This window comes from Bufo gargarizans, chromosome 7 (genome assembly GCF_014858855.1).
Source record: "Bufo gargarizans isolate SCDJY-AF-19 chromosome 7, ASM1485885v1, whole genome shotgun sequence".
NCBI classification, from domain to species: domain Eukaryota; kingdom Metazoa; phylum Chordata; class Amphibia; order Anura; family Bufonidae; genus Bufo; species Bufo gargarizans.
In genome coordinates, this window is record NC_058086.1 from 168,075,420 (window position 1) to 168,099,931 (window position 24,512).

General features: G+C 50.4%; 1 protein-coding gene across 2 annotated transcripts in view; it reads left to right on the top strand.

The window, feature by feature from the left end:
- Window positions 1-5,427: 5,427 nt before the first annotated feature.
- Window positions 5,428-24,512, top strand: part of TMCC1 (transmembrane and coiled-coil domain family 1) — an 86,360-nt gene continuing 67,275 nt past the window's right edge. The window contains exons 1-2 of one of the 2 annotated variants that reach the window (XM_044301175.1): window positions 5,428-5,562; window positions 19,122-19,164. The gene's annotated coding sequence lies outside the window, so the exon portion shown is untranslated. The remainder of the gene's footprint in view (window positions 5,563-19,121; window positions 19,165-24,512) is intronic. The other variant, XM_044301176.1, reaches the window with a different exon arrangement.

Sequence of the window (24,512 nt, forward strand, 5' to 3'; positions counted from 1 at the left end):
CACATCATATACTATAGGGGTGCAGAGCCGATACTGGGGTCTGGAGGTGTCACATCATATACTATAGGGGTGCAGAGCAGATACTGGGGTCTGGAGGTGTCACATCATATACTATAGGGGTGCAGAGCAGATACTGGGGTCTGGAGGTGTCACATCATATACTATAGGGGTGCAGAGCAGATACTGGGGTCTGGAGGTGTCACATCATATACTATAGGGGTGCAGAGCAGATACTGGGGTCTGGAGGTGTCACACCATATACTATAGGGGTGCAGAGCAGATACTGGGGTCTGGAGGTGTCACACCATATACTATAGGGGTGCAGAGCAGATACTGGGGTCTGGAGGTGTCACATCATATACTATAGGGGTGCAGAGCAGATACTGGGGTCTGGAGGTGTCCACACCATATACTATAGGGGTGCAGAGCAGATACTGGGGTCTGGAGGTGTCACATCATATACTATAGGGGTGCAGAGCAGATACTGGGGTCTGGAGGTGCCACATCATATACTATAGGGGTGCAGAGCAGATATTGTGGTCTGGAGGTGTCACATCATATACTATTGGGGTGCAGAGCAGATACTGGGATCTGGAGGTGTCACATCATATACTATAGGGGTGCAGAGCAGATACTGGGGTCTGGAGGTGTCACATCATATACTGTAGGGGTGCAGAGCAGATACTGGGGTCTGGAGGTGTCACATCATATACTATAGGGGTGCAGAGCAGATACTGGGGTCTGGAGGTGTCACATCATATACTATAGGGGTGCAGAGCAGATACTGGGGTCTGGAGGTGTCACATCATATACTATAGGGTCCAGAGCAGATACTGAGGTCTGGAGGTGTCACATCATATACTATAGGGGTGCAGAGCAGATACTGGGGTCTGGAGGTGTCACATCATATACTGTAGGGGTGCAGAGCAGATACTGGGGTCTGGAGGTGTCACATCATATACTGTAGGGGTGCAGAGCAGATACTGGGGTCTGGAGGTGTCACATCATATATTATATGGGTGCAGAGCAGATACTGGGGTCTGGAGGTGTCACATCATATACTATAGGGGTGCAGAGCAGATACTGGGGTCTGGAGGTGTCACATCATATACTATAGGGGTGCAGAGCAGATACTGGGGTCTGGAGGTGTCACATCATATACTATAGGGGTGCAGAGCAGATACTGGGGTCTGGAGGTGTCACACCATATACTATAGGGGTGCAGAGCAGATACTGGGGTCTGGAGGTGTCACATCATATACTATAGGGGTGCAGAGCAGATACTGGGGTCTGGAGGTGTCACATCATATACTATAGGGGTGCAGAGCAGATATTGTGGTCTGGAGGTGTCACATCATATACTATAGGGGTGCAGAGCAGATACTGGGATCTGGAGGTGTCACATCATATACTATAGGGGTGCAGAGCAGATACTGGGGTCTGGAGGTGTCACATCATATACTATAGGGGTGCAGAGCAGATACTGGGGTCTGGAGGTGTCACATCATATATTATATGGGTGCAGAGCAGATACTGGGGTCTGGAGGTGTCACATCATATACTATAGGGGTGCAGAGCAGATACTGGGGTCTGGAGGTGTCACATCATATACTATAGGGGGGCAGAGCAGATACTGGGGTCTGGAGGTGTCACATCATATACTATAGGGGTGCAGAGCAGATACTGGGGTCTAGAGGTGTCACATCATATATTATATGGGTGCAGAGCAGATACTGGGGTCTGGAGGTGTCACATCATATACTATAGGGGTGCAGAGCAGATACTGGGGTCTGGAGGTGTCACATCATATATTATATGGGTGCAGAGCAGATACTGGGGTCTGGAGGTGTCACATCATATACTATAGGGGTGCAGAGCAGATACTGGGGTCTGGAGGTGTCACATCATATACTATAGGGGGCAGAGCAGATACTGGGGTCTGGAGGTGTCACATCATATACTATAGGGGTGCAGAGCAGATACTGGGGTCTAGAGGTGTCACATCATATATTATATGGGTGCAGAGCAGATACTGGGGTCTGGAGATGCCACATCATATACTATAGGGGGGCAGAGCAGATACTGGGGTCTGGAGGTGTCACATCATATACTATAGGGGTGCAGAGCAGATACTGGAGTCTGGAGGTGTCACATCATATACTATAGGGGTGCAGAGCAGATATTGTGGTCTGGAGGTGTCACATCATATACTATAGGGGTGCAGAGCAGATACTGGGGTCTGGAGGTGTCACATCATATACTATAGGGGTGCAGAGCAGATACTGGGGTCTGGAGGTGTCACATCATATACTATAGGGGTGCAGAGCAGATACTGGGGTCTGGAGGTGTCACATCATATACTATAGGGGTGCAGAGCAGATACTGGGGTCTGGAGGTGTCACATCATATACTATAGGGGTGCAGAGCAGATACTGGGGTCTGGAGGTGTCACATCATATACTATAGGGGTGCAGAGCAGATACTGGGGTCTGGAGGTGTCACATCATATACTATAGGGGTGCAGAGCAGATACTGGGGTCTGGAGGTGTCACATCATATACTATAGGGGTGCAGAGCAGATACTGGGGTCTGGAGGTGTCACATCATATACTATAGGGGTGCAGAGCAGATACTGGGGTCTGGAGGTGTCACATCATATACTATAGGGGTGCAGAGCAGATACTGGGGTCTGGAGGTGTCACACTCATATACTATAGGGGTGCAGAGCAGATACTGGGGTCTGGAGGTGTCACATCATATACTAGGGTCAGAGCGACTGGGGTCTGGAGGTCACATCATATACTATAGGGTGCAGAGCAGATACTGTGGTCTGGAGGTGCCACATCATATACTATAGGGGTGCAGAGCAGATACTGGGGTCTGGAGGTGTTACATAATATACTATAGGGGTGCAGAGCAGATACTGGGGTCTGGAGGTGTCACATCATATACTATAGGGGTGCAGAGCAGATACTGGGGTCTGGAGGTGTCACATCATATACTATAGGGGTGCAGAGCAGATACTGGGATCTGGAGGTGTCACATCATATACTGTAGGGGTGCAGAGCAGATACTGGGGTCGGGAGGTGTCACACCATATACTATAGGGGTGCAGAGCAGATACTGGGGTCTGGAGGTGTCACATCATATACTATAGGGTGCAGAGCAGATACTGGGGTCTGGAGGTGTCACATCATATACTATAGGGGTGCAGAGCAGATACTGGGGTCTGGAGGTGTCACATCCATATACTATAGGGGTGCAGAGCAGATACTGGGGTCTGGAGGTGTCACATCATATACTATAGGGGTGCAGAGCAGATACTGGGGTCTGGAGGTGTCACATCATATACTATAGGGGTGCAGAGCAGATACTGGGGTCTGGAGGTGTCACATCATATACTATTGGGGTGCAGAGCAGATACTGGGGTCTGGAGATGCCACATCATATACTATAGGGGTGCAGAGCAGATACTGGGGTCTGGAGGTGCCACATCATATACTATATGGGTGCAGAGCAGATACTGGGGTCTGGAGGTGTCACATCATATATTATAGGGGTGCAGAGCGGATACTGGGGTCTGGAGGTGCCACATCATATACTATATGGGTGCAGAGCGGATACTGGGGTCTGGAGGTGTCACATCATATACTATAGGGGTGCAGAGCAGATACTGGGGTCTGGAGGTGTAACATCATATACTATAGGGGTGCAGAGCAGATACTGGGGTCTGGAGGTGTCACATCATATACTATAGGGGTGCAGAGCAGATACTGGGGTCTGGAGGTGTCACATCATATACTATAGGGGTGCAGAGCAGATACTGGGGTCTGGAGGTGTCACATCATATACTATAGGGGTGCAGAGCAGATACTGGGGTCTGGAGGTGTCACATCATATACTATAGGGGGGTAGAGCAGATACTGGGGTCTGGAGGTGTCACATCATATACTATAGGGGTGCAGAGCAGATACTGGGGTCTGGAGGTGCCACATCATATACTATAGGGGTGCAGAGCAGATACTGGGATCTGGAGGTGTCACATCATATACTATAGGGGTGCAGAGCAGATACTGGGGTCTGGAGGTGTCACATCATATACTATAGGGGTGCAGAGCAGATACTGGGGTCTGGAGGTGCCACATCATATACTATAGGGGGGCGGAGCAGATACTGGGGTCTGGAGGTGTCACATCATATACTATAGGGGTGCAGAGCAGATACTGTAGGGGGGCAGAGCAGATACTGGGGTCTGGAGGTGTCACATCATATACTATAGGGGGGCAGAGCAGATACTGGGGTCTGGAGGTGCCACATCATAAACTATAGGGGTGCAGAGCAGATACTTTGGTCTGGAGGTGTCACATCATATACTATAGGGGTGCAGAGCAGATACTGGGGTCTGGAGGTGCCACATCATATACTATAGGGGTGCAGAGCAGATACTGGAGTCTGGAGGTGTCACACCATATACTATAGGGGTGCAGAGCAGATACTGGGGTCTGGAGGTGTCACATCATATACTGTTGGGGTGCAGAGCAGATACTGGGATCTGGAGGTGTCACATCATATACTGTAGGGGTGCAGAGCAGATACTGGGGTCAGGAGGTGTCAGATCATATACTATAGGGGTGCAGAGCAGATACTGGGGTCTGGAGGTGTCACACCATATACTATAGGGGTGCAGAGCAGATACTGGGGTCTGGAGGTGTCACATCATATACTATAGGGGTGCAGAGCAGATACTGGGGTCTGGAGGTGTCACATCATATACTATAGGGGGGCAGAGCAGATACTGGGGTCTGGAGGTGTCACATCATATACTGTAGGGGTGCAGAGCAGATACTGGGGTCTGGAGGTGTCACATCATATACTGTAGGGGTGCAGAGCAGATACAGGGGTCTGGAGGTGTCACATCATATACTGTAGGGGTGCAGAGCAGATACTGGGGTCTGGAGGTGTCACATCATATACTGTAGGGGTGCAGAGCAGATACTGGGGTCTGGAGGTGTCACATCATATACTGTAGGGGTGCAGAGCAGATACTGGGGTCTGGAGGTGTCACATCATATACTGTAGGGGTGCAGAGCAGATACTGGGGTCTGGAGGTGTCACATCATATACTGTAGGGGTGCAGAGCAGATACTGGGGTCTGGAGGTGTCACATCATGTAACATATGGATGGCTGCGCCTTCTATATCGGTAACTGCAGGTGCAACACACAAGATAACTACCACTGCCTCTAGCGGTATTTCTTGGTATTGCAGCGCTGTGCCGCTTGTTTTTGTATCAAGCTCTAAGCCCCGCCCTTTCTCCGATTGTTTGACTGAGAAAGGGCGTGTTTATCTTCTTACTGGGTGTGGCGTTTCTGAAAGGAAAGCCCCGTTGCTGCAGGCCACGCCTTTACGTCATGACGCAGACGCCGGCTGAGGGGAGAGCGGGTGTGATTTCTCCCGGCAGGAGCTGTGGGTGAGGAGCCGCTCGGTGCTCCGTGTCAGCCCGGCGGGTGTCGCCGCTGTGAGGAGCCGCACGGCCTGTCCGCTGCGGTACCAGGATCCGGAGGTAACGGCTCTGTGAATGACCGGGGTGTCCAGGCAAACCTCAGGCTCCCCAGCTGTTGTGGGACTTCAAGTCCCAGCATGCCCGCCATTGAATGACCTAGGGAGACATGCTGGGGCTTGTAGTTTGTGGCTGTAAGGTTAGAGCCTGAGGTGTGCGGTGCTGTGTGAATGATGCGATGTTTGTGCGGTTCTGGATTGTTGGTAGAGACCCCAGAGACGAGTTCTGTGGGCGTCAGGGGCTTCCATTCACTTCAGGGGGGTGACAACGCTGGCTGCGACATTTGGTAACCACCATGGTGAGCCAATATTATTATTCTTGTTGCTTGGTTACCTCTTAGTGTAGTTATAGGGTACAGATGTGGGGGCGATCGGATCTTGGGGTGTTGTATGCTAAATTAAATGATGGGGATCATTGGGATGGGATGTGGTTGCCCCAGCAAAAGTATTCACACCCCTGTATTGGGGAGCTCCCAGTGCCCCCAGCAAAAGTATTCACACCCCTGTATTGGGGAGCTCCCAGTGCCCCCAGCAAAAGTATTCACACCCCTGTATTGGGGAGCTCCCAGTGCCCCCAGCAAAAGTATTCACACCCCTGTATTGGGGAGCTCCCAGTGCCCCCAGCAAAAGTATTCACACCCCTGTATTGGGGAGCTCCCAGTGCCCCCAGCAAAAGTATTCACACCCCTGTATTGGGGAGCTCCCAGTGCCCCCAGCAAAAGTATTCACACACCTTTATTGGGGAGCTCCCAGTGCCCCATATTTTAACCCTTTACTCTCCAAAGGGTTCTGTCTTTATACATCTGACAGCAGAGGGTTTGTTACCATTGCAGGCAGTTGTGTGTCACCTAACACATCTGCATTTTGCTCCAATGTATCAGTCTGCCGCCCGGGCCGTGAGAGTTATCAGTTCTGTACTGATTTTTCTGCCTCTGTATGTTAACAAGCATTTTTTTTCCTCCTTCATTAACAGCAAGCAGAGATTTTGAAATGCTGCAGGATTTAAAAGCAAAGCCTGTTAGGGTAACACCTTTTAAGGGGGGGGCTCTCCGGAAGTTATAAGTGATGCTCACCGCAGGGCCCCCCTGTAGCGATGTATCCTGCAGGGGGGTTTATATTAATATTCCCGCGCCCCCGCAGGTTGGCATGTCACTGGTCACGGGCTGGGTGCTGGCAGATCCGTGCATGCCCGGCTGGGAGCGGCAGGTGGATCTCCCAGGAGCCTCGTCCAGAGGTGCGAAAAACAAACTTTCTGCCCGGGCTGTCGGAATCGAGGGGTTAATCTTGCATGCTCCCTCGGTCTGGATCTGCACTAATGAAATAAACGTCTCTGCGTTTTCTCTTCCGCCATCCTCTCGCTGTGAGCGGCGCCCGGTTGTCACCGCAGTTTTTTTCTTTTGTTCAGTAGATCCCTTCTTCCTCCTCCTCTCACCGAATCTGCTCGGATGACAAATTGAGATCTGGGACTTCGCCAGGATCCGTCTCTTAGAGACACGTTTGATGCCTTTCTCAAGGGGCTGGTAGCTGCGCGGTGGCACACGTTGGCATGTGCGGCTTTTTTTTTTGGTTATGGTTTACAGTATAGGGGTGCGGGAGTCACTGGTTTTGGTAAAAGAGGGGGTGGGACACAGCGGTCATGTGACTAAGAAACTTGAAGAATGTGAATTTGGCAACTTCTTTTTTTTTATTTTTTTTAAAGGGATTGTCCATAAATCTGTGGCGTAGGTAATGACTGGACTGGCGCCGTTGCCCATAGCAGACTATCGGATTGCTGGGCAGTGATCGCTAACCTACGGCACTCCAGCTCTGGTGAAACTACAACTCCCAGCATGCTCCATTAATTTCTGTGGAGTTCTGAAAACAGCCAGGCAAGTGTCCATCTTGGGAGTTGTAGTTTTACCACAGCTGGTGTGCCGCAGGATAGCCATCACAGCGCGGGTGCAATGCGTGATGTGAACGCATAGCACCCGCACTGAATCCTGACCCATTCATTTCAATGGATCTGTGTACACGAGCGCTGTTTTTCACGCATCGGTTCTGCGTTGCGTAAAAATCGCAGCATGTTCTATATTCTGCGTTTTGCACGCAGCCCTGGCCCCATAGAAGTGAATGGGGCTGCGTGAAAAACGCATTGCATCTGCAAGCAAGTGCGGGTGCGATGCGTTTTTCACTGATTGTTGCTAAGAGATGTTGTTTGTAAACCTTCAGTTTTTTTATCACGCGCGTGAAAAACGCATCAAAACGCATTGCACCCGCGCGTAAAAAAACTGAACACAATCGCAGACAAAACTGACTAAGCTTGCTTGCAAAATAATGCGAGTTTCACTGAACGCACCCTGACCTAATCCGTCACGCTCGTGTGAAAGGGGCCTTAGGGGGAGCAGAGCTAGCTGTTGCACCCGTACCCTGCTTCCTTCCCATGTGCCCCCTAGCAGGACAGCAGAGCTAGGTATGGTACAGGATAGCATCGAGCGTCATATTACACCAGCTGTTGTGAAACTACAACTCCCAGCATGGTCCATGCACTTCTATGGGACTGCCGAGAATAGAAGAGAAAGTGTGCATGCTGAGAGTTGTAGTTTTCCAACAGCTGGAGTGCCGGAGGTTGCTGACCCGGGTACGCAGCAGTACAGGAGCGCCTGCCGAGCATAACTAGACTGACCTGCTATTCAGGAGCTTAGTACAGCTGCATGTCAGTGTCGTCAGAACTGTCATAGGGACCGTGCGCGTTGTCCTCCATCTTTCCCAGGGGCTGACTTATAGAGCGGTAGGAGCAGGATCCAGTCAGCATCTGGATGTCGGCAAGATTGGGAACAATTCACTGACTGCCAGCAGAGATCTTGAGGAACTGGAACATAGTCTGCTAGAAAGTTTAGTAACTTTTAGTGGCTGTATGCGCCCCCCCATCCCCGATTTTTGAGGGTTCTTCTTTCTCAGCACTAGCTTTTGGGGACGGGGTGGGGGTCATCCGCTAAACGTGACCCTTTTAATAAATCGGCCGCTGAGGTCTGCAACGTTAGTTCGTTCCTGTATTGACGTTTCCTTTCTCCTTTGTATTAATTAGCGGCTTCTCGTTACTTCTGCGCGGTGCAAATCATCTGCCTTAGGCTACATGCACACGACCGTGCCGTTTTTTGCGGTCCGCGAAAAACGGAAGGCGTCCGTGTTGCCTTCTGCAATTTGCGGAACTGGCGCCGGCAATATAAATGCCTATTCTTGTCCGCAAATCGCAGACCAGAATAGGACATGTTATATTTTTTTGGGCGGTGTCGCGGAACGGAGCCACGGATGCGGACAGCACATGGAGTGCTGTCCGCATCTTTTGCGGCTCCATTGAAATGAATGGGTCCGCATCGACGGCCGTGTGCATGAGGCCTTAATTTGAGGAAGGGGCCATGTGCCCGGGGGAGCCCGTGGTCTCGGCTCATGTGCATCAGCTGGGGGTCTTTGCACTTCTCCCTCTCTAAGTACGTTGCATAATTATTAATACCCATCTGTGCGGCTTTTTCAGCCGAGGGATTTACAGCAGGAAGGGAAAATAGGCAGTGGATTTATCTAAAAAGTGTTTAAATTTAACTATTTTTCTTTTTTTCTAAAATTGTAGCTTAAATGTGGACTCGGATCCCCCCTTCCCCCATGTTTCATGATGCACCACTGACCCTCCTACAGTATCTGATGCCAATGTCACTATGTAGTCATAGATTCTTTCTTGTGTTCTAGTCCTGACTATGCTTCCTGTCAGTGAATGGGGACCAGTTTTCTTTACATCCAAAGGTCAATAATCTGTCCTGTCACAGCTGAAGGTTTGTTACTGTTGTATCCAGTCCAGACAATCCACTGTGAATGGAACACATCAGTTCCCTAATGTGTCTCCTGTGCTTATAGTTTGCTACAATGTATCAGTGCAATGTAACCATCTGGACCCTTTAGTTCACAGAGGATTGTCTGCATTGGATACAATTATAGCAAATCATCAGCTGTGAGGATTAGGTCTGTTATGGTTCCCATTCACTGAAGGCAAGCAAAGGTCTGGAAAATGGTCAGAAAAGGAAGCAAAAATTCTACTAGACAGTTGGAAATCTTTTAATTGTACGGTAATTAAAGGGGTGTCCCTTGGTGGGATATTTGGTCAGATTATAATCGGTGGAGGGTCGACTTCTGGGACCCCCACTGATCCTGAGCAGTAGTAGTGCTGTGGGGTCACTGGGGTCCCAGAAGACGGACCCCTCACTGTCTTAATGTGGTCACCTGTCAGCAATTTGGGAGTGTGAAAAATTAATCGTTTAAGTAAACCTGTCAGAAATCTGTAACGCGCTACCGCATCGCTGCCAAAGACCTCTTGCCCCCCCAGTGCCGCTGTGGTTAGATTGCATGTAGGATGGATTTTCGAAAGTGGAGTCCGGTACGTTCCTCAGTCGCCGTGAACTTGGATCTGGGGCATCTCTGTGCCTCGCTGGGGTCACGCTCCTCCATGTCCCCGGGCTGCTGCCTGCTTTTAGCTGCATTTTCCCAGCGCTTTCTCGTCTCCCAGCGTGAAGGACGCTCGCTCCGGTCTATTTTTATCCATCTCCTGTCTTGCAGCGAGAGCCATTAAATCCGCGTTCCCAGAGCAGATAATGGCAGATTTACTGTTACCCTGGACGGAAAATCCATTTACCTCCTCAAAGGAGGTTTCATTTTTGCAGATCCGTTGTCACGCCCGAGCCCCGTACGAGTCCGCGCCGCCAAGTGACGTGAACGAGAAACATTTCCAGTATGTCCACCATGGCAGCTCTCATAGCCACTGTCACCCAGCTTTTCTAGAGATCAGAAAAGCAGTTCTACCAGTATACAGTGATGCTGACTATGGATTGTCTGAGAATCCGGGTGGCGGGCCCTGTGGGTGCGGACACGGCCATGGAGGTTGGACGCGTTTTTTCTCTTTTGTGCATTGATGGATGTGGACGGACACGTGCTGCTTGTTGAGGGGCGATGTGCAAGACGTGGCTACTTTCATCCAGAAACAGCGCCACCCTCTGTGTGCTCTGGTACTGCAGGTCAGCCCCTCTGAAGCTGCAATACCACACATGGACAAAGGTGGTGCTTTTTTTTTTTTTTTTTTTTTTTTTTTTTTTTTTTTTTAAGGGGTCGGCCAGTTTCTACCCAAGTTGCTCGCCATTGTCCCTGTAAGAAGAGCATCTTGTGCACGGCTGGCGCAATGTGGGCACATGACCATGTCAATTTGACGTGTACTCCTTAAAAGCAGAATGATCCCCTGAGATCATAGATACATGAGAGATGATGTGATCCCGGACCACCACCGATTCCCAGAGTGGAAGGTTCTAGAGATCCCGCTCCTTTGGCACCACGCAGAGACTTCTGCTACAGATATGTCCGAGCAGTGACACAGGGCTGGATATGTCAGAGGAGCGCAGGTAACATCTATGTAATGGCGAATGGGCAGGTTTTGTTAACCCATGCACTGCCGTCTATCATTGCAGGGTCCTGATGACCCCGCTTCCAATCTGCTACCGCTTCACCTGCTTTCCCAGTCTGGCTTCCAGCTGTTTCCATTTTACCAGGCCGTCTAATAGCCGCCGGCTGGCAGCGCGCCTGCCAGGGATTGATTTAGGTTTATATCTGTTCTTCAGGTCCAGGAAGATAAATTGCTGTGTAAACAGGATTATTATAAACCCGGATCTCGTCCTGCTGGGTCCGATGGGAATAACTGCAAAATACTAAAGCTGCCCTTGGAATATTCTAATATTTTATTGCTCAGTACAGCCTTTGTGGTCACCTGGAGGGGGTCCACCCAGCTTTCCCAGGCTCCTGTATGGCTTGCAAAGCTCTCACTTGGAGCATCACTTATCTTTCCCAGGCACCAGTATGACCCATAAGGGTCTTACTAGGAGCGTCACACAGCTTTCCCATGCTCCTATATGGCCCACAGTGCTCTTACTGGGAGCTTCGCTCAGCTTTCCCAGGCTTCTGTATGGGCCACAAGGCTCTTACTGGGAGCTTTGCTCAGCTTTCCCAGGCTTCTGTATGGGCCACAAGGCTCTTACTGGGAGCTTTGCTCAGCTTTCCCAGGCTTCTGTATGGGCCACAAGGCTCTTACTGGGAGTGTCACCCAGCTTTCCTAGGCTCCTGTATGGCCACAAGGCTCTTACTGGGAGCGTCACCCAGCTTTTCCAGGCTCCTGTATGGCAGCCAAGGATCTCGCTGGGAGCGTCATGCAGCATTTCTAGACTCCTCAATTCCAAGCCTGCCTATTTTTCGGAGCTCTATGCCTCGCATACCCTGCGTATGGGCGTCACCCTCTGTCAGAGCTCGGTAGGTGGTCACCCAGCTTTCCCCTAAACCAGGCATGCTCAACCTGCGGCCTTCCAGCTGTTGTAAAACTACAACTCCCACAATGCCCTGCTGTAGGCTGTTCGCACATGCTGGGAGTTGTAGTTTTTCAACAGCTGGAGGGCCGCAGGTTGAGCATGCCTGCTCTAAACAAACTTGTGACCTTTCACAGCTCAGGAATTTTCTGCTAATTCTCGAGGTGCTGGCCCTTTAAACGGAGACTTGTTTCCCTTAAGGCCTTGAGTGTTGCGCCTCCTTGACATCGGCGCACTCTCCGACCTTCTAGCATTCCATTAGTCGGGGCCAAACCTCTCCCCGGGGATCTCCTTCCTTTTAATGTTCCATAAACTCTCCTCTTAATCTATTGATTAACACAAGGACCTTCATGATGGATGATGAGGGTGTGATCCGGGGACTACTGCCAATGAGATTGATTTCCAGTTCCTCTGTATAGCTTTCCCTGATTGGTTTTACTTAATAAAGTAAATTAATGAAACTATCTGCATAGACCTCATGCGTTGATTCCTCACGATCGTCAAGACCCCTGCTTGCTGTCAGTGACGGGGGAACATCTTAATTTACATCCAGATCCTGTAGAGATCGTATTCTACTTATGGCACTAGGTTTGCTAACATTGTATCCAGTTGTGAGGTAACGATCCTGATACATTTTACCTGCACTGATGCATTGTAGCAAATTATCTGCTGTAGCTCTTGGAGGATTTCCCAAGCTTTATGCAGGCAAATAGTCTTGTGGAAATCCTTGAAAATGGGAGTCTCTCCTATTAAAGCGGTTCTCATTACGTATTGATGGCCTATCCTCAGGATAGGCCATCAATATGAGATCAGCGGCGGTCTGATTCCTGGGACCCCTACTGATCAGCTGTACGAAGAGGCTGTGGTATTCCATGAACGCTGCGTCCTTTTCCTAGGCTGGTGACATCACCCTCATCGGGGAGGAGCTCAGTCCCACTGAGGTGAATGGGCCTGGGTTGCAATATCAAGCACAGCCACTATAAAATGGATGGCGCTGTGCTTGGTGTGTAGCACTTACGGGAGCCCTGCAGCCTCCTCAAACAGCTGATTGGCAGGAGTGCCGTGTGTCGGACCCCCCCCCCGTTCTCATATTGATGACCTTTCCTGAGGATAAGTCATCAATATGTAAATCCCAGAGAACCCCTTCAGGACCCAGGATCAGGGTAGTCTGTCCGCCTATATGAAATGGTAAGATGAACATGGCCTTAAAGGGGTTGTCTACTTTTGACTGTCCTTGCTTGTTAGGAGGGTCCTAGAGAAAATCCCAGCAATCTCCTATAATCTGTGTAAGTGTTCGGTTTCTCTGTGGCGCCTCCACAGGGCAAATGAAGCATTAGTGTTCATTCGTGTCTGTGCAATACAGGACAGGTCCTCCAGAGCAAGAGATGCCCTTTGTAAAAGATGAGAATTCCCCCCCCCCATTACAGATGTGTAGAAATGGGGGTTTTCTCTAATATAGACAAGCACCTTAAAGGGAATCTATCAGCAGTTCTGTCCTTATGACACCGGCTGACCTGTTACATGTGTATCTTGGCAGCTAAAGGCATCTGTGTTGGTCCCATGTTCATATGTGCCCGCATTTCTGAGAAAACGGGTGTTTTTAATATATGCAAATGAGCCTCTAGGAGCAACGGGGGCGTTACCATTACACCTAGAGGCTCTGCTCTCTCTGCAACTGTTGCGTCCTCTATACTTTCACAGGGCCAGACGTGATGATGTTTTCACTGCCTGGCCCTGTCAAAGTGCAGAGGGCGCGGCAGCTGCAGAGAGAGCAGAGCCTCTAAGTGTAATGGTAACGCCCCCGTTGCTCCTAGAGGCTCATTTGCATATTTTAAAACCTCATTTATCTTAGCAATGCGTGAACATGGGACCAACACAGATGCCTTTAGCTGCCAAGTGCACATGTAACAGTTCAGCCGCTGTCATAGGTACAAAACTGCTGACAGATGCCCTTTAAAGGGTCGGCCGTCTTTCCTTGGGTGCACTGACGTTATTAGACTCCAGAGCTGGATAATATTTGCTCATCCTTCTCCTCCGCGTTTCCTCCAGGGTCATTTATGCCATTATTAGCCGGCAGTGTAATGAAGCTGCTGTTCTGCGGTCGCTATTATTGCTGTCATTTTTCCTGTTTTCTGCTACAAATGCAGAAACCTAAAGCCTTGTTCATCCTGAGCTTCCCGCTTCACAAAGCTCATCCCAGAACTATTGTCACAGCTTACAAAGGCGTAAGGGTAGAGTCAGGGCTTTGGGCTATGTAACAGCATTCCAGCTCTTGTGAAACTACAACCCTCAGCATGGAAACTTGCTTGGCAACTTCTATAGATGTGAATGGAGCATGCGGGGAGTTGTAGTTTCACAACAGCTGGAGTGCTGGTTCATAGCGCAGTAGTATGTCTTCTGGGCTCTTTGGGAACCTGGGTGACAACGCCGTTTGCCGCTGTAATGGTGACCGCTAGGAGTTGTCAGTTGCACTCCCACAATGCACACTTGCTTGGCTGTTCTCAGAACTCCATAGATATGAATGGAGCATGCTGGGAGTTGTAGTTTCACCACAGCTGGAGTGCCGGAGGTAAGCAATCGCTGTACTAGGCCATGCCTACAGCCCGGTATGTAGCAGTGGATGTGATGTCATCGTTATAAAACATTGATTAGTGCAAAGGGATCGTAACTGCGCTGCCTGAAAAAACGGAACATTCCTATCTGTGAGGACAAGCGTCGCAGAGAGCAGTAGGTGGACAGCCGGTCGTATGTGGGATCTGCAGCTCCAGCCAAGCACATGTCCTTCCATTCTCAGTAGATGGCAGAGCTCGGGCGCAGCGAAGAGTGACGGGACCCGCCAGGAGCAGACGGCTCCGTGGTAGAGCGTGGGATTGCGGTATCGGCACATGTTGTGCATCCTCCGTGTCCAGATCTACAGCAAAAGCTGCCAGGACACCCCCCCCCCCCCCCTTCCAATCACCGCGGGGTTAACGGCTAATCATCTTATGACGCTTTCCAATTTATTTAATGGAACACGTGTCCAGGCAGATGTTTGATTTATGCATTTGGTGAAGGGAAGAAAGGTTGTCACCTAAAGCTTCTACATACCGCAGAGGTCACACTACATTTTTTCCGGAAGAGTAAAAATACTCCTCTTACTATTTTTGAGGAGTATTTTTACCCGAGGAGTAGTATGAAATTTGCAGTAATTCAGATACTTAATATATAGGCCTACAGATTCTGTCAAAAAGACCAGAGAAAAAAGCCTCATATGCAGCACTTTTATGTCTGGTAAAAAGACAGATCTGAAGGGGGGGGTCTGTTCAGCTTCTTCCCTGTAGGCTAGGCTGGGTTCACATCAAGTTTTTGTCATACATTTAATGTACACACAAAAAACTTATATATGTTAACAGCCGCCGCCATACTGTGGCATCTGTCACCATAGAATTCCATAGTTCAGAACTGTCCTCTCACCTCTCCTCCTGCTCCCTCTTAGACCGCCTACAATCTGGCTTCCGACCCCACCACTCGACTGAGACTGCCCTCACCAAAGTCACCAATGACCTACTGACAGCCAAAACCAAGAAACAATGGCCTGTCCTCTGCCTTCTCCTTGGCCTGTCCTCTGCCTTCTCCTTGGCCTGTCCTCTGCCTTCTCCTTGGCCTGTCCTCTGCCTTCTCCTTGGCCTGTCCTCTGCCTTCTCCTTGGCCTGTCCTCTGCCTTCTCCTTGGCCTGTCCTCTGCCTTCTCCTTGGCCTGTCCTCTGCCTTCTCCTTGGCCTGTCCTCTGCCTTCTCCTTGGCCTGTCCTCTGCCTTCTCCTTGGCCTGTCCTCTGCCTTCTCCTTGGCCTGTCCTCTGCCTTCTCCTTGGCCTGTCCTCTGCCTTCTCCTTGGCCTGTCCTCTGCCTTCTCCTTGGCCTGTCCTCTGCCTTCTCCTTGGCCTGTCCTCTGCCTTCTCCTTGGCCTGTCCTCTGCCTTCTCCTTGGCCTGTCCTCTGCCTTCTCCTTGGCCTGTCCTCTGCCTTCTCCTTGGCCTGTCCTCTGCCTTCTCCTTGGCCTGTCCTCTGCCTTCTCCTTGGCCTGTCCTCTGCCTTCTCCTTGGCCTGTCCTCTGCCTTCTCCTTGGCCTGTCCTCTGCCTTCTCCTTGGCCTGTCCTCTGCCTTCTCCTTGGCCTGTCCTCTGCCTTCTCCTTGGCCTGTCCTCTGCCTTCTCCTTGGCCTGTCCTCTGCCTTCTCCTTGGCCTGTCCTCTGCCTTCTCCTTGGCCTGTCCTCTGCCTTCTCCTTGGCCTGTCCTCTGCCTTCTCCTTGGCCTGTCCTCTGCCTTCTCCTTGGCCTGTCCTCTGCCTTCTCCTTGGCCTGTCCTCTGCCTTCTCCTTGGCCTGTCCTCTGCCTTCTCCTTGGCCTGTCCTCTGCCTTCTCCTTGGCCTGTCCTCTGCCTTCTCCTTGGCCTGTCCTCTGCCTTCTCCTTGGCCTGTCCTCTGCCTTCGGCCTTGGCCTCTGCCTTCTCCTTGGCCTGTCCTCTGCCTTCTCCTTGGCCTGTCCTCTGCCTTCTCCTTGGCCTGTCCTCTGCCTTCTCCTTGGCCTGTCCTCTGCCTTCTCCTTGGCCTGTCCTCTGCCTTCTCCTTGGCCTGTCCTCTGCCTTCTCCTTGGCCTGTCCTCTGCCGCTGACACGGTTGACCACTTCCTTCTGTTGCAAACTCTCTCATCTCTTGGCATCACTGACCTGGCCCTCTCCTGGATCACATCATACCTCACAGACCGGACGTTTAGTGTCTCCCACTCCCGCACCACCTCCTTGTCTCATTCCCTCTGTTGGTGTCCCGCAAGGCTCTGTCCTAGGACTCTTCTCTGTCTACACTATTGGCCTGGGACAGCTCATAGAGTCCCATGGCTTTCAGTATCACTCCTACACTGATGACACACAAATCTACCTCTCTGGTCCAGACATCACCACCTTACTATCCAGAATCCCACAATGTCTATATTCTAGATCATCCTTCTTCGCCTCTCGCTTTCTAAAATTTAACATGGATAAGACAGAATTCATAATCTTTCCCCCATCTTGCTCACCTTCCCCCCCAACAGACCTATCTATCACGATCAATGGCTGCACACTCTCCCCGGCCAACCAAGTCCGCTGCCTTGGAGTGACCTTGGATTCTGCCCTTTCCTTCCGACCGCACATCCAAGCCCTTTCCGCCACCTGCCGCCTCCAACTCAAAAACATCTCTCGCATCCGCACTTTCCTTAACTTTGAATCTGCGAAAATGCTTGTACATGCCCTCATCATCCCCCGCCTAGACTACTGCAACATCCTCCTCTGTGGCCTTCCATCCAGCACTCTCGCACCCCTCCAATCTATCCTCAACTCTGCTGCCCGACTAATCCCCCTCTCACCCTGTTACTCCTCTGCCTCTCCCCTCTGACAATCCCTTCACTGGCTCCCCATTGCCCAACGAATCCACTTCAAAGTACTTACAAATACATACAAGGCGTCCATAACCTGTCCTCTCCCTACATCTCTGAGCTACTTTCCCGATACACCCCCACACGCACTCTCCGATCCTCACAAGACCTCCTTCTCTCCTCTTATCGCCTCTTCCCACAATCGCCTCCAGGATTCCTCCCGTGCATCCCCCACACTCTGGAACTCACTGCCCCAACATATCAGACTCTCACCGACAGTGGAATCCTTCAAAAGAAACCTGAAAACCCCCCTCTTCAGACAAGCCTACAACCAGTGACCCTGCTGCCTCTATACCGCCATGACCAGCTTCACCCGCACCTACTGTGTGCTTCTCCCATACCATGTAGATTGTAAGCCTCGCGGGCAGGGCCCTCTCTCCTTCTGTACCAGTCTGTAACCCGTCATGTTCATGCTTAGTGCAATGGTTTGTATTATGTATGTGCACCGCTTATCATATGTACAGCGCTATGGAATGAATGGCGCTTTAATAATAATAATTGTTTAAAAAAAAAAGCTGAAAAAGTATATGTTAGCCCAGGGCTGTCCAGGCATGCTGAGAGTTGTAGTTTTGCAACAGCTGGAGGGTCACACGTTGGGCATCTATGTGTTAGCCTATACTTTCTTTTTTTTTTTTTGCTGGAAAAAGATGGAAGAACATGGTACACTACACTTTCCCATCCTGCAGAGTCCTGCAAAAAAAAGTATACTTTTATTTTTACAATAGAACTCTATGGTGACGGATGCCACAGTACGGCGTCTGTCTGAGGCGTCCGTTAATGTATACGGTTTTTGTGTATGTTGAACTTATGACAAAAACCCAGCCCTACGTGCCTGATCCAGCACATTAACGGAGCAGAACAACAGAAATATATAGTGGTGGTGTGAACGTGGCCTAAGAGGTGGGTATTTATGTGGGGGAACCATTACTAACCTAAATAACAGCAGGCAATTATAGCTAAGGGATGACGTCCAGTCCAATATACTGTGTCTTCCCTGTACGTTATCACTATAGCCTGCATTCACTACATACATCAGGGTGTGATGCATGTGGGGCAGGGAGGAAAATGGCCTGAACAGGCGTCAATGACTCTTGTACAGGCGTTATTGCGACCTCTGACATACAGTATGCCCATAAGGGGTTAAACAGCAGCAAAACTGTATTGCACTTGAACGGTCCCTCCACGTGTCTCCCAAGTCGGACATGCTGCTGACAGCGCTGTGTCGTCTCCTACTGTATAAATTCCCGTGAAACCCCTTTGGTCTTCTGGTTCTCTTTAACCCTTTCCTTGCTGACCGGCCTGGTTCACACTACAGGGTACCTAAACCTTCACCCAAAGCACCTTTGCACCAATCTGCACCTTGTTCTTGCATCGCCTCTGCTCTTGCAGCATGCAGAGTGCAGATCCCTACAGAGCTCATAGGCTCCGTACTCCGCATACCATGAGGCGCCGCTGCTTCTCCCGGGCTTCGTGTGGAGGTTTAGTCACATCCCGCCTGGTTCTGGAGGTCTGCGCTCACCCTCCACATGGCGACACCATCTGAGGGCATCTGCCACTCTATTATATTTTTTTTTTGGCGGGCTCCCCGGTGCTGGAATAACTCGTCGGACCGCCTTCTGCTTCTCTAAATCATCTGTTTCCCGGAACCATCTTTTGACTTTGACCTGGGTCAGAGCAGTTCCTGCCAGCGGTGGTTGTCAGGTGGAGTTGACTTTATTTTGTGCTGTTGGTGACGCTATGTCCCTGTTTCTGCAGGTGTCCCCTCGTCGGCTGCGTCTCCAGGCCGCACGCTCTTCAGGTGAGAGACTTTATATTATTTTTATTTTTTCATTCCAGATGTCAGCAGCCGATGCGCCATTGCTTAAAGTGGACCTCCGAGTTCTTTCCCCGTTGGTTTAGTTGGTTTTAATCATTCTGCCTGGTAATAGAAAATCATCTCTCCAAGAGCAGATTTCCTGCTGAGTTTGTGCTTTATGTATAGTGGCCAGTGTGAGTGAGTAGCGCTGCACTGTAAAGCATAGGGGATGCCTCTGATCAGTCAGGAAGTGATATTTAGACATTGTAGCTGTGCAGCAGTTGCAGGAGGCCACTCTATATAAACGGACATAAGGGTCCATTCACCCATCCGTAGTGTATTGCGGATATTGCAATACACCTGGCCGGCACCCCCATAGAACAAGAATAGGACATGTTCTATTATTTTTTTTCCGGAGCTGCGGACCGTAAGATCAGGGCCACGCTCCGGAAATTCGGATGTGGAGAGCACATAGTGTGCTCTCCGCATCCATTCCTGCCCCATTGAGAATGAATGGGTCCGCACCCGTTCCGGATATTGCGGAATGGATGCAGACCCGTTCCACGGACGTGTGAATGGACCCTATTGGAGGTATCTGTGTCATGCCACCCCTTTTATACCCAGTTATAATCCTCCACCAGTGGTTAAGCATTTAGCTCTGATCATACTGATCTTTCAGTCGTGTGAATAAAATGCCAGAGCTGCAGTGAACACTGACACTTGCAGGGAGGCAGCTAGAGTCTTAGGCCCCCTGCACACGATCAGGATTGCGTGCGGAAAATCCGCACCGTAGGTCATGTACATTGTATTCTATGAGAATTTGAAATTCTCAATGCACGCGATGCAGATTTTTTCCGCGCGGATTTTGACTTGCGGTGCGGATTTTAAAATCCGCGACATGTCAATTTTATTTTTCCTGACCGGATTTTCTTCATTCACTTAGTGAAATCCGCACCAATTAATGCTATTTGACCGCACAGATTTGCCTGCGAACACCTGCAGATTTCAGTGCAGATTCTCCGCACATGAATCCTGAACGTGTGCATGTACCCTTACAGCTTAGGCTAGTTTCACACTTGCGGCAGGACGGATCCGACATGCTGTTCACCATGTCGGATCCGTCCTGCGGCTATTTCGCCGTGCCCGCGGACCGCCGCTCCGTCCCCATTGACTATAATGGGGGCGGAGCTCCGGCGCAGCACGGCGGTGCACGGAGAAAGCCGCCGGACTAAAAAGCCTGACATGCAGTAATTTTAGTCCGGCGGCCTTTTGCTGTGCTGCGCCGGAGCTCCGCCCCCGCCCCCATTATAGTCAATGGGGACGGAGCGGCGGTCCGCGGGCACGGCGAAATAGCCGCAGGACGGATCCGACATGGTGAACAGCATGTCGGATCCGTTCTGCCGCAAGTGTGAAAGTAGCCTTAGGGTTTGTTACAGTTGTATCCAGTCTGTCATCTGAGCTAAATAGGCTGCACTCCAGAATGATACATTTTTACTTGTGCAGATAGTTTGTTACAATGTATCGGTACAGTTAAAGTGTATTGAAGTCCACAGATTGATACAGCTGTAACAAATCATCAGCTATGGTGTTCAGCCTCTAAATGCAAGCAAGAATGTTCCTATTCACTGACAGCCAGCAGAGATCTAATAAAAAAAAAAAAAGTGAGTAATTGAAAGGCAAAGCAGATTAGAAAGTCACAGAACTTATCTGTGTGAAGCCTCTGTAACTGTCGCACTGCTGGATGCCGTAATAAAACATCAGTCTGTGCTTGGCTGTGTACTGGGGTCTGACTAGTCATCCTGGGACTTGTAGTGCCGCCCTCTCATACACCTGCCGGCTGATGGTGTTGTTCCTCATCGCCTTGTTTTTCTGGCGTCTCCCGCTCGCTCTCTTCTCCCACTACCTCTCCTGCCTTTCATGAGCCGCACGGATCCCGCTGCCTCCTTACTGATGCTCAGGCAACGTCTGTTCCTGCCTCCACATTCCTCTAATCATTCTCTCCTACTCACTGCTCCACGGCGGGGGGGAGGGGGACGCTGGAGCTGCAGGCCCACTCAACTGGCACAAAACCCTTTTTTTGTGTCCTTTTAAATTTACGGTTTTCTTTCTTTTTAACACCCCGGCTGGTAAAGCTTGCAGCAGAGTCTTTGTGCGCGTCGCCTGATGCCGAGGCGAGGCCGCCATCGATCTACACGGATTTGCTACTGTATCTATAGAGACGTATGTAATGTGTATCTTATGGCTGAGATCATTACTGGCATAGTGGCCGCTTTAGTGTCACCCACTCCCCTGCCTGTGTGTCAGGCTTTACTGTAGTTTTGCATTGCGTTCATGAAACGGGAGGATCGGGATGTGGGGGTGTGCCTCCCATAATACGTCCTGGAGGTGAGGTCTCTGTGTCCAGCAATTGCGAATTAGACCTCTTTCACACGAATGTGTGCGCTCCGTGGCCGTATTGCGGACCGCATTTGCGTATCCGCGATACACGGGCGCTGTTTCCTTGGGCATTCCGCATCACGATGCGGACCCATTCACTTGAATGGGTCCGCAAACCCGGAGATACGGAACGGAACCCTACGGGAGCACTACGGAGTGCTTCCGTGGGGTTTCGTCCCGTACTTCAGTTCTGCAAAAAGATAGAACAGGTCCTATCTTTTTGCAGAACGGCCGGATCGCGGACCCATTAAAGTGGATCGGTCTGCGATCCGCTGCGGCTGCCCCACGGGACTCACACGTTCATGTGCAAGAGGCCTTAGGAACTTAGTTACCCTGGAGGGAGGAATAGAAAATCTAAAGGTGGCCTCATGTAGTAGGTGGGGTCAGCCAGCCATAATGGAGAGTAAAACTGAGTAGTCCTCTTAATATTGTGACTGATGACTATGTATGGGTCTATAGTGGGGGGGTGCCCACTGCGTCCACATAACCTCTGGTGGTATACTGACACATTGCGCCGGCTCCTTGGTCTCCAGTCCGTCTCCCATCCCACCACTTTGCACGGCCAGTTCCTGCTCTGTATTGTAAGATCGTTGTGATTCTATCCCTGCAGACTGCCATGTGTGTGCATTCCTCCCTATCTACAGCCTGTGTGATTTGGCCTCCTCTTTGGTTGCTTTTCCCCCCCTCTGTCATGCACCACCTCCTCTCCATCCCTGCTGCTTCTGTAACACAGAAAGAGGAGGAGAGCAGAGAGCGGTCAGAAAAAAGAGCAGAGCTCTGGTGATTTTGTGTCCGGTTCAGCAGCACCAGCAGCTAAGTGAAGGACTTGCATGCGCTCTGCAAAAGTAAAACAATAGGAAATTATTAAAAGGGTTATCGAAGTTATTTATCTTGATGATGTATCCTCAGGATAGGTCATCAATATATGATTGGTGTGGTCCGACACCCTTGCCGATCAGCTGGTTGAAGAGAAAGCATACACCGTGCCAGCGCAGTCTTCCCTTCATTGTTTACCTGCTCGCCGTCGCACAGCGGCGATGGGCAGGGTGTAACTACAAGAAGCCGTCCCATTAACATTTATGGGACGGTTTCTTCCTATACACTTGAAGTGAATAGGACGGCCCCTTGTAGTTACACCTACCCATCGCTGCTATTGCGACGGCGAGCAGGTAGACAATGAAGGGAAGACTGCGCTGGCACGGCGAGTGCCTTCCCTTCAACCAGCTCATCGTGCCGGGTGTCGGACCCCCACCGATCTGATATTGATGACCCATCCTGAGGATAGGTCATCAATATAAATAATTGGACAACCCCTTTAATGAAGATTAAGCCGGCTGCTTCATTCTGCATCTAGGAGGAAAGTGAACAATAAAACGATGCCTCTGTCTGACGACGTGCTGCTGCATTATATCTGATAAACCTCTGCTTATTACGTTACGGTGCTCGGCGTGTGCAGAGGAAATCTCCGTCCTACAGAATTGGATTAGAAGGATGTTGGGAAGTTCCTGTGTCATTGTCAGTACAGCTGGAACAAGGTTAGGGTCCATTCACACATCCGCAGTGTTTTGCGGATCTGAAAAACACCGGGCTGGCACCCCAATAGAAATGCCTATTCTTGTCCGCAGCTGCAGACAAGAATAGGACATGTTCTATTTTTTTGCTGCGTTGCGGACCAGAAATGCGGATGCGGACAACGCACGGAGTGCTGCCCGCATATTTTCCGTCCCCATTAAAAAAAAAGAATGGGTCCTCGCCCGTTCTGTACAATTGCTGAACAGATCCGGACCCAAAGTGCAGATGTCTGAATGGAGCCTTAGGCCTCATGCACACGACCGTTGTTTTGGCCACATCCGAACCGCAGTATTTGCGGCTTCGATGTGGACTCATTCACTTCAAAGGGGCCGCAAAAGATGCGGGCAGTACTCTGTGTTGTCCGCATCCGTTGCGCCGTTCCGTGGTCCGCAAAAAAAAAATATAACTTGTCCTATTCTTGTCCATTTTGCGGACGAGAAAAAAAGGCAGTTATAGTAATGGCTGTCTGCGCCGTTCCACAAATTGCGGAACGCACACAGATGCCATTCATGTTTTCCGGATCCGCAGTTTCCGGACCGCAAAACCACAAAACACACAATGGTCGTGTGCATGAGGCCTTAGGCTGAGTTCACACTTCTGTTATTTCCGTCTGTTATTGTGAGCCAAAACCAGGTGCGGGTCAGAAATCCAGAACAGGTGCAGATCTTTCCATTACACCTGATCTCTGCGGAGGCTTCACTACTGGTTTTGGCTCCCAATAACTGACCAAATAACGGAAGTGTGAACTCTGCCTTGCCTGTATATACCGTACATGTGCCCCTCCCCCTCTTACATCATTAGGTGTGACTTCTGTTAATTACAGTGAGTGCTTTGTCCTGCTTTGCACCCCGGTTACTTCACACCTCGCGGTGTAAGAGCACCTCCTTAACATGCTGACTTAAAGGAGGCGGACAGGATTACGGAAACGGCGTCGCTCTTGTTCATGGCCGTGTCTGGGATTCAAGTGACTTGTGCTGTGCTGCAGTACCAGTCGCAGCCTGTGCACGAGAGTGGCGCTGCAGTACAGTGGTAGAAAGTCCCCCACCCAACTAGAGGCTGGGTGGAGCAGGTCATGCCGCTGCAGACTCAATTTGGCAGCATAGGTCTCTGCCCACCATTTAAGGCGTCAGCTCCTGGCCAGTTTAGGGTTAACTGTTGGCAGAACGGTGGTCACATAATAAAGGGTATAAATATAGCATAAAATATGCATGTGAGCATCGCCCGGAGGAGTGTGCCAGATCTGTCCTGTGTTATTAGCTCCATATAGCAGGCAGGAAAAGCAGTGCCCTTGGAATAAGCGGCGCCCGACTATAGCTGCTGTTCCCACTGCTGCAGTACTTATT